Here is a 10,793-nt window from a genome sequence, read left to right as displayed (position 1 = left end):
CTTGTTTGTTTATTTGCTTTAGTTTCCAGAATGTTTTCATTTTCAGACATTACGCAATTCTAAATACTATGTCAAAAATTTATAAAATATAAAATATTTTCTGCTCAGCAACATTTGAAGGCAAGACGTTCAGCATCTATGTTCTGAATAAGTCCATGATATGGATAGATAATGTAATACACGTACATATGTTTTCCACATGTATATAGGCACATTATTATATCTTTAGTTGTAGGATATACTTCTTTTGTGATTTGACATCCATCCTCTATCATTACTCTTTCATTCATTACCCACATCTTAGATTTTGTTCCACTATATACAATCTACTAAACCCCTAGGCAGTACTGTCAGGGGCATTCTTGCACAGAGAGCTGCTAACATCTGAGTGTGGTTCTACTTTCAACCACGCAGTTCTGCACACAATGGACAGAGTATATCTGAATGCTCCGCTTATACTTCCAACAAGGAGGGCATTTTTCTGTGGTACTTGGCATGACAGTTACTTTATACAAAAACTCTTCAGGAATATCATCACCTTCTAAATTGATTAAGAATTTCCCTTTAAGCTCCATTACATATGCAGTTATTTCTAATGGCTGTTGAGTAGGTACAGTGGTATGGGGAGCCACCATTAATTGATTCCACTGAGAGGTGCTGGAAGTCTCCTCAGTCTACACTACTTCTGTCACCTCAAGAAACAGTTCAAGCTCTATCACAATGACAGCCTTGTACTCGGAAGAATTTTTACCAGGGGTGCTTCCAAGAAATGACTCTGTCATTGCACATGCACTCTTTACTGCTTCCTCCCATTCAGGCTTCTTCCAGAGAGAGCTTGTACTAATCTACTCAGTACGAAGAACATTCTCGGGTTCTTTAACATGAAGCATGTACTGGAATACCTCTTCAGCCAAGAGGAAGGATCAAAGCAAAAGAATGAACTATTATATCCAAATTTTTAGTTAATGCAGCCTGACAAGAGTGTCTTTTGAGATCTTTTTTATGTTCCTAGTAAAGCCTATCTTTGATTATACTAAGATAAAAGAGAGTCCTGTAGTGTAAAATGTTTTAATAGCCAGACAAGTTTTCCAAGATCACTTTGTTTATATGACTCAGTAATTTTGTTTGCAAAATCCTACAGTTAAGTGTAGAATAAACTGATCTATGACATAAATATCCTTAGCAGGGGTGAAATCAGTTTCTGTATTGAAATTTGGCACATTTCCCAAAAGAAAGTAGGTGTATTTGTAAACTTGCTAATGTCTCTGGCAGCATTAAGTACAGATGAGCCAGCTGTCACTGTAGTGAAGACTTAGGACTCAGCTACCCACCAAAGAAGGTTACCAACACCATAGGGAGGCTCCTTGCTTTGATCTTGTCCTCCACTGATGACAACATCAGGATTAATGATATTCCCAAAGACTTGGACATCTATTCTCCCTTCCTCCACGGCTAAGTCCATGAACAACCACTGTCTTACAAGGTGCTTTTTATCCTTGCGGTCACACTTGTGAATCAAGGAAGACTGAAACCAACTGCCACACTCGATTTTTCTTCCCAAGTGCAAATCTGCTCTTTGGTCCATACCTGGAAGAACATGAAGCCATGAAAATCTACTATCAAACCAGATGTTCAAAATATCCTGGCCTCGTATATGTGCCAAGGTATCAGGACCACCAATCTGAAATTAGACTTCTTTTGGAAGCAGCTGCTCAAGAGAAAGAGTCTGAGACATCACTGCCATGTTGTTCCACTTGTTCAATAATATGCTCAGTGGGTTTGACCATTGGTCAATAATTCATCTTTCGTATTGTGATGAAACATAAGACTTGGGACACCCCAAACTCTTTTCCTTGATGTATACTAATATAGCTCTCTGTCCATGATTTTGACCATGGCATTCACTCTTATCGAGGAATAACTTTCAACTTTTTAAAGAATTCCTTGGCTATGGTCTTAACATTCATGTGGTCTTAATATCTTACCAACCTCTTCTTGCAGGCATGAATAACCACTCATTTCTTAGTCCTCCAGTCGTAAGGGTAGCTATGTACCAATTTTTCCTCTTTCAACAAATGCTTTGTGGCCTGAAGCATCTTTGCTACCACATCAGTTCCCTCTTCAAGTACAGCCTTGAAGTTAAGGGCCTGAAACATCTGTGGAAACGTCATCTTCATCCGGTAAAAAAATTCATTGGCAAGTTGTGTTAAAAGTTTACACTGCAATCTTCCATATCATGAGCTGGGACCCTGTGAACCAATCCTGTTCCTTTTGTCATGGTCATATACTTTGCAAATAAAAGAGGAGAGACTATCAGGAATTATAGGATGAGTACAAATACTATTTTCCAAATCTATACCTCAAATAACTTCAAGTGTTATTTCCAAAGTAGAAGCAACAGATGTTGCTCTATCTGTAGTCATTATATGGATAACTCCAAAACTGGAACATTTCACAATGGTGCACTTTGATTCTGGCATATAGCAAACAGACTGGTTGTCTGGAATCGTCCAAGACTGTGTGGTCCAGACTTAAAAAATAACAGGAGTTGAACCATCTATACAGGATGCCAACTTAGAAGAAGGTTTTAAGAGAGAGAAGTTTATATAGAGAGAATGACTGACATGCTCAGAATTATATTCTAATTCTGCTTCAACCAGAGCAGTCCTTGATGACGAAGACCAAAAGACAAAAAACCTAGCTATCAGCGTACACTTGACAGAAAATTATCAATTGTCTGTCTTCATATTTTCTATCAATGTATAGTAGGAATGATTCACATCTACCATTATTCTCCAATTAATAAATTCTTATATCTGATTTTCAATTGCTGCTTTACCAAATGAACTTTCTAATTTCCACAGATGAAAGATTCCGAGCGTTTCCACCAAGTTCTGACAACACATTTGTTTCAATGGGTAATACGTTACCATCCCAACCTGACACAAAATGCATTTTAGAACCTTCCATCATTTGGTATCTGTTAGTTGTATCTTTCAAAATCTTATTTGACGCATGTCCTAGATGAAGGTTATCATTTGCACAAGGAGGTCCATCACAAAGACAAAATTCTGCATTTTCTTTCTCTTCGCCATGAAATTCTGAAAATCCACATTTCTGGAGGTTTCTTCACTTATGTTTTCAGCCAGTAAAACCTGCTAGATCTCCATGTCTGTGCTGGGGTGCTGGAGGCCCTGCACCCTCATGGGGAACCTGGTCTGCACAGCAGCTCTGCGTCTCCATAGTCATCTCTATTCAGATCAGGCAGCTGGCTACTGGCCCCAGTGACTGACCACAGCAGAAGCCTCAGGTCATCTCCTTTCATCCCGGGTGACGGAAATGCAGGGCAGCCTGCACTGGAGCACCCGAGCCCCAGTTCTTGCCCTCTGGGACCAGAGAACCCCCGAACCAGCCCAGAGTGCACCTAGGCACAGGGGACAGAAGCAGCCTCTGGTGAATGTTTTGTTTCAGATACTTTATTTTTCCTCAGTAAAAGTTCTTGCAGATTTTTTTTTATAGCTTTCTATTCAATAATTCTTTTGTTTGTGTTTCTTTCAGCCTTTTGAGTATATTTCTAATACCTATTTTAAATCCTTGTCTGCTATTTGCAACATCTTTTCTTCTTATGGTATTTCTAGCAATGGGTGGTTGTTTCATTATGAATGGAGGTGGAAGTGAGTGCCTTGTGCATTGAAGTTTTAGTTTTAATGATTACAATTTTCATGCCATTTTCTATTTCTTTCTTTTAAAAATGTTATTGTTTCTGCCTCATATTTTAAATTCAGGAATTATGCATTTTAAGCATTCTATACAGTGTAGATAACCGTGTTTATCAGTTTTGCTCTTTTTGTTTGCGCTGTCTTTTGCTCACATTGACTTGTTTCTTCTATGCTTTGTATTTTTTTGATTATGAATTCAGTACCCAAAAGGGTAGGTTGAGCTGAGCTAAATTCATCCATTACTCTTACATCAACCTGATATTTCCAAAATGGGTCTTAGAAGTTTATTAATTCAAGCGTATATTTAAATTTTCAATATCAAATAACTTACTAGATTGTTTAATATTAATATTAGGGCCAGCAATATTGTTTCTCAGAGGTAGAAAGAGATTTTAAGACATCTTATTTTGGGGGTAAATTTGGTAAAATGCAGACCACAGCACAATTGAGAGCTAGATAAGGTTTGTCTTTATTATATTCTTTTCTCTCTCCCCTTGTTCACCTTTCTTTCCCACCACCATCTGGTGGTTACATTTCTGCAATGCTCTCTTAGTGGACTTTCTTCCCAAACAATAACATAATGTGATTTTTATCCATAACCAATGTATTGTGCTTTGCAGTTTAAAATATACGTTCTTATAGGTTAACTTTTTAAAATTCTCATCACAGCTGAAACCAACACTATTAACGCCACTGAGTTTAAGAGAAGCAAAATTACTTATCCACAGTCACTCTGAAGACTTAGGACTTAAACCAATGGCCTCTAATTCAAGTTCCAGCATAGAATAACTTCAATTTTGGTGTTAGAAGACTTCCCTGTTACCTACCCAAATGCTATCTGGTGGCATCCAGTTTCAGCTCTAAGACTAAGCATGGATGTCAAAGCTGCCTGAGAGTGTTAATGAGAAATTGAAGTAAAATAGATGATGTAAATGATAATAGCAAATGATCCTTCATGTAACAAATGTTGTCTCCCTACTATGTGCAGGACACTGTACTGGATGATATGAAATAGACGTAATAAAGGCACAAATGCTGTCAAATCAACAAGACCTAATCTCTCATCTCTTGTCCAGATAACCAGTGGGTAATCCCTTCTATTTGAACAATATCTGATGGAACACTGCACTGTAATCAAACTCAGAGAGAATAAAATGTGGATTTGAAGGGCAGTCAGTTGACGTGAAGTATTGATCTAGTTACTGAACTAAAAGTAATCCTTTGTACAGAAACCATACTTACCAGAATAAATATCTATATGAAAGCCGAATCAATATTATAAAGGCTACTCTTCAAACATAGAGTAACAGACAAAGAGCTGGATAGATTTATGAAGCTGTACAAGGACCTGAGAACTCATAATTTACCATTTTCACTAAATAATTATCTGCTGAATTGCATTTGAGTGATCTCTACGAAATATACCTCTCTGATATTAGACCCTTGAGGATAAACAATGAAACTTCCCTTCTGAAGTTTTAATTTTTCTATTTTCCAAATACCAGGAAACAATTACCGTTGTTTTTCCACGTTTTCTGTATACTGAATGTTCACATTTATATATTATTGACACAACTATACCTGTGGTGTATCTCTCTCAGTGGATTTATGACCTTATAGTCATAATTGCTCTTTATTTAAATGCCTGTTTTCACCTTAATACGGACTGTCATACTATGCTTTGTATTCAGAGTGTACGACAGGCTGAAGCACAGTTAACATTCAGTATTTGCTGAATTGAGTGATGACTAAATGAGTAAAGGAAGGATATAATAAATGTTTCCTAAGTGTTATATAATACAAAGTCGAAACAAACTAACTGTGTAGTTTGGGCAACATATGTTGCATTTGGTTCTCTATTTCTTTTATGTCTAAATCAAATGTCATCTACATCCCTTTATACACATGCACACACACACAGGGACATGCACAGAGCAAAAGCAAGAGTAGAAAGAAACACTAGGAAGATTGATTGTTTTAAGGTATCTCTAAAATACCTTAAAAACAAAAAAAGACAACATTTTGAATGAAACATTTATTGATCATTTTATAATTAGAAATGCAATACATATCTGTTTTGAAAACTGTTATATATCTCACAGAGACAGCAGTTGTAAATATTTTAGTATATTTTCTAATTTTTCCTATTTCTAAGCAATTTAAAGAGAGATTATGAAGAGAAGATAAAAATGAGCTCATTGTATGATTGAACATGCTTTTGAATCAGTTTGGACTGGATACTGTTAAGCTAATGCTATTTTACCAGGAAATTTCCAGTTTTGTGATAGTTAAAAACCACTACAGTGATGGTGTTTATAAAATTATGATGAATTAATCCTGTATCCTGAAAATCAATTATTAGCAATGATACCAATAATGGCCTTGTGTGTACCTCATAACATACTAATGAAATTGGCAAAATCAGGCTTTTACATTGAGTGCTTGCAGGCCTACCTTTTGGCCCAGTGGTGCCCTGACAGAGATGTACCAGTGTCTGTTATTAAAATTCTGTTTTATATTGATGAGAGTACACGGTTAAAAATAGATGTTTCAAAACATTTCAATGACTGTTTCTGGCATGTAACAGTCAATCAATAAATTAAGTTGATCCAAGTTCTTATAAATAGCATTTATGATGAGCTAATGATGACACAGTGAAAGTTGACATGACCCTATGTACGTATAGTTAAGTAGTAATTTGTGTTGCCCCAGGAAAGATGGCTGTTATGAAGTACCTTTGCACTCTGCACAAAAATAAATTGTGGCATGATAAGCAACTTTAAAGAATGTAAGTCAAATATGTATGACTTTCGTAGTGTGAGAGAAGATTCAACAGGCAAATACACAGTTGCCTATATCATGAGCAAAATTCAGTCTTGTGAGTGGTAAGAACAATATTGTGATTCCAGTGACGTCTCCTGGGGTGGTGGGGTGAGACCTGGAGAGCATAAGCAGAGTCCAGCAAATACCCAGTGGGCAGACATTCTTAAAACAACAACAACAATGACAATAATGACATGTAATAGTGCTATTTTGTAAAGCAAATAAACAAAAAATGAGTAACACTACAAAGCTAGGGAGAGGTATCTAAAAGAAGCATAGTTGAATGATTAAATTCTCATACTTTTTTTATTGTTGTGGATTTGACTTGTGAGTTTCTCAGTGTAGCCATTATGAAAATCACAAGGCTGTACTGTTTGACCTCAGTCTTATTTTTCTTTTACTATATCATTTTCCACCCAAAAGCAGTAAAAATGATACAATCCTATTTCCCTCTGGTGCAGAAAGAGGATAAAATGGAGCACAGAGAAGGGTCATCCTTCCTTTCTCTTTGTAGCTATGGAATAATGTGACTATTTTGAAAACGACAACATAGATTTTATCCCAATTTTAAATTTTTATTAATTTAAAAAAATACTCTACAAAAAGTTCTAAACTAATTAGAAAGGAGCTCTCTGATAACAATGGAATGTTTTTATACCTCCTTTGTGTTTGATGGCCACCTGGAGAGTACTTTGAGGGAAAAATCCAGCAATATACCAATTCTGACGTTCTTTTTAACAGTTGCAACCTCCATAGTTTCCACTGACATTCTGCAGCATTTCCCAAATGTTTTCCTGAGAAGAATAGTTTCCTGGGATATTAATAAATATTTGTTTACTGTTGTTGTTCTTTATTTTCATTTCTATACTTAAGTTCAGGGAACATTGGGATAAACAAAGTAAAAGATATGCTTTTAGCCTTTAAATATTTTTCAACCTTCCAGGAGGATGATAAAGTATGCACCATTTCCCAAAATTATATGACCGAGGAGCCCATATTGTTGGGACTGGGGGCTGGGTGGTCAGGTTAGGGACAGTGTCTCAATGGACAATACCCTTATGAAATTTTACTTTGAATAATACTCATCTGAGTATGAAAGAATATGCCTCGTTATGTTTTTACTTGAATATACACAAAAACTATGTTAAAGTGTCTGATGCACAAAGAAAGACTTTTTTTAAAATGATGGGTATAGTTGTCAGATGCTCTTGAAGCCGGATACCTGAGGGTTACTGTAAAACCTCAATAAGAACATGATTACCCTTCAGCCTTCTTCCCAACACAGGCACAGAGGCAAAGAAGTTCATCTTGTTAATTTGCTGTTTTCTTGTTTAACTTGAGGGGGGACTCAAGGGTCACAAGGATCTATGAGCTTGCTTTGCAGAAGAAAAGAGAATGCCTTTAAGGAAGTTATGATCACCAGATTACCAGCCCCCAGCTGCTGTTGATGCCCAGAAGTCTAGTTGCCCAAAGACTTATCAGGAGTGAAGGAAACACGGATTCCCCTTTGTTTCTCTGAAACTCCACCTGCCAAGCCCCCAGCTGTATAAAACCCCCTACTTTCTCCTCTTGTTAAGGTGGATTTGAGAGAACATATCCTCCCACCTTGTTATTTTGGCCAATTCAAATAAGCCTTTCTCCATTTTCAAGCACCAGTGTCTCAGTGATCAGCTTATTGCACATCAGGCACATGAACTTGAGATTAAGAGGTTCGATACAACTCCCGTCATTAGACTGTGATAATTTAGAAACTTTTAAACGGTTCCCATGTTTCTTAATGTTATAAATGGCTTACCATATTTCAAATAACCCGCACGTTATAAAATCTCTTTCTTTTCCTCTGAAATTATGAAAATCTTCATCTGCAAGTGAAGTCAGTAAGCAAGTCAATAAAATCATTTTTTATATTTATCAGTGCCATTATAAATGTTACATTTTAATTATTTTGTAGGTTAAAGAACGTATATCCATGCAAGGTTTAAAGATCCACTTAATATAGTATTTCCAGTAAATAGGAATTTATGATTAAAATTGAAAGTATACATGTGTAAGGCAATTATTCTACATGACAGTAGAGGGAATTCAATAAAAGTAAGGGTGTCAGAATTATTTCCACTGTCAGGGATCAGAATTTGCCACCCAAAAATTGTCTTTCATTTTGCTGGGAAAGAGTCCTTCTGAGCTAACATCTGTTGCCCCTTTTCCCCTCTTTTTTTCTTTTTTCCTCCCCAAATCCCCAGTGCACAGTTGCATATTCTAGTTGCAGGTCCTTCTAGTTCTTCCACGTGAGCTGCTGCCACAGCATGGCTACTGACAGATGTGTCCTGCTGTTCTGTGATTGGGAACTGAACCTGCACTGCCAAAGTGGAGCGTGCTGAACTTTAAGCACTAGACCATCAGGGCTGGCTCCAAAATGTGTCTGTTTGGCTTGGTTATTTTTAGGAACAAAAGACTCACAAAGAAACTTTGACCTTCTCCCTAACTGCCTAAAAGAATTTAAGATAGAAGGCCTGTTCCAGCAAGGAGCTCTCACCACCGATAACTACAGTATAATATGAGCTAGGTCTGGCAGACACGGCGGACCCTAAAAAGGCCCATCTAATCAAAGTTCTCTCCATGTCTCATTGATTTTTTTGGAAAGGCATGGCAAACATTTGTTTACCAAACATTTGCTTTTCCATCTCCATGTGAACCACCTTCCTCCCCTTTGAAGTCCCAAACCACTGCCCCCAACGTCCTCCTCTTTCTTTAGCTGAAGATGGTATTTAAGGTGGTGGCTTCTGCCATTCTGAGAGTTAATCAGTTTTCCATGCTACTAAACTTTGTTTGATGCTCTCCTGTTATTCTGTCTCATGCCAATTTAATTCTTAGAAGAGCCAGGAGGGCCTGGAGAGTAGAGGAATAGTCCTTGCTCCCCTTTATAACTATAAAAAAGCTCCAAGAACAAGGAAATAGCTGTATTTAGTGATTACACTAATTTTATTTAGATAATTTATCTTTCAAACTAGTCAGGTCTGTCATTGCAAATGTCCATGAATAGGCAGTTTATTGTGATTTCTGTCTTTTGTTTAATTTTGGTGGTATAACATAGTGCTATACTTCAGTTTGAGAATATATATGGCAGGAAAATATCTAAACAGTTAACTTTGATAAAATAATAAAAACAATAGGACTGTGATAGTCACTCCTACGTATTGAAAACATGTAACTGTGTGATTTCTGAAACATTAATAGGAGTCTGATTACTATGTCACTTTATTTCCTTTTTATTATATCTAATTGATGTTCCCCTGCAGAGCCATGGCATTGTGGGGGAACACTGTTCTTGTTTGGGTCAGTCTAAAGATAATGACAATTACACCACCCACATCTCAACACTACATTTTCTAAGTGATCATTTCCTCATAAGAAATACCTTTTTAGAAATGCCTTCTTTTCATTTTTATTTTTAAAACCATCCATGTACTGTATTTATTGTGAACACACATCGCTTCTTTTTGATAAATTTGCAGGCACTTAATTGAGAATCTAACTAAATACTCAGGATAAATAAAATAGTAAGTCTTTCTAGAAAATAATAATAATTAAAAACAAAAAGCATAAAGAAATTTCTCTATCACTTAAAGGGAGGGAGGGTACTGTTGAATCTAGTTCAAAAAATGCTTCTGAAAAAATGACCTTTAGATAATCTACCAGGATACGATTGATTTCTTCTGTTGACGAGGCCCCAAGGGCTTTCCTTTGTAGCATTCCACTTGGAAGCATGCAGCCTAAATTGCCAACAAAGAGAATTTGCACTCCTTCAGTTGACTGTGCAAGCTGATCTTAAAACGTCCTGAACTGTATTGAACTTCACTAAATTTCTGCTCTGGTTAGATCCAGCACAGCAGTCAACATGTCAAGATATATAAAAGAAAAAACTACTAAGAACTTAACAATATTAAAAACGCTATAGGTCGTCAAAGTAGAACTGTAATTAATTATACTTCTTGCTCATCAAACAGGTATAAATAGTGCATACAAGGTTACACTGTCTGAATACAGCTGAAGTTCAGGTTGCATTGGGGAAAAGACCTATGTGTCTGTTTATTGACTATTTCACACACACTCATAGCTTTTCTAGTAATTAATTTTTTAGCAGAGAAGGAATTATCAGGGAAGAGAAAACAAAATCAAAGGCTTGCTAATCTTAGATACAAAATCATTCAAAAGTCACCCAAAATCCTTACATGCTCTGATCTTGCGTGAGTG

The 10,793-nt window shown here is 36.6% G+C and overlaps 1 pseudogene; it reads right to left on the bottom strand.

Annotated features, from left to right (window-relative positions):
* Positions 1 to 402: 402 nt before the first annotated feature.
* Positions 403 to 10,307, bottom strand: LOC100055166 (isoleucine--tRNA ligase, mitochondrial-like; annotated as a pseudogene).
* Positions 10,308 to 10,793: the final 486 nt, after the last annotated feature.

The sequence above is a fragment of the Equus caballus genome, chromosome 9, assembly GCF_041296265.1.
Source record: "Equus caballus isolate H_3958 breed thoroughbred chromosome 9, TB-T2T, whole genome shotgun sequence".
NCBI classification, from domain to species: domain Eukaryota; kingdom Metazoa; phylum Chordata; class Mammalia; order Perissodactyla; family Equidae; genus Equus; species Equus caballus.
Note: the sequence above shows the minus strand (reverse complement) of the source record. Positions and strands in the feature narration are given on the sequence as shown.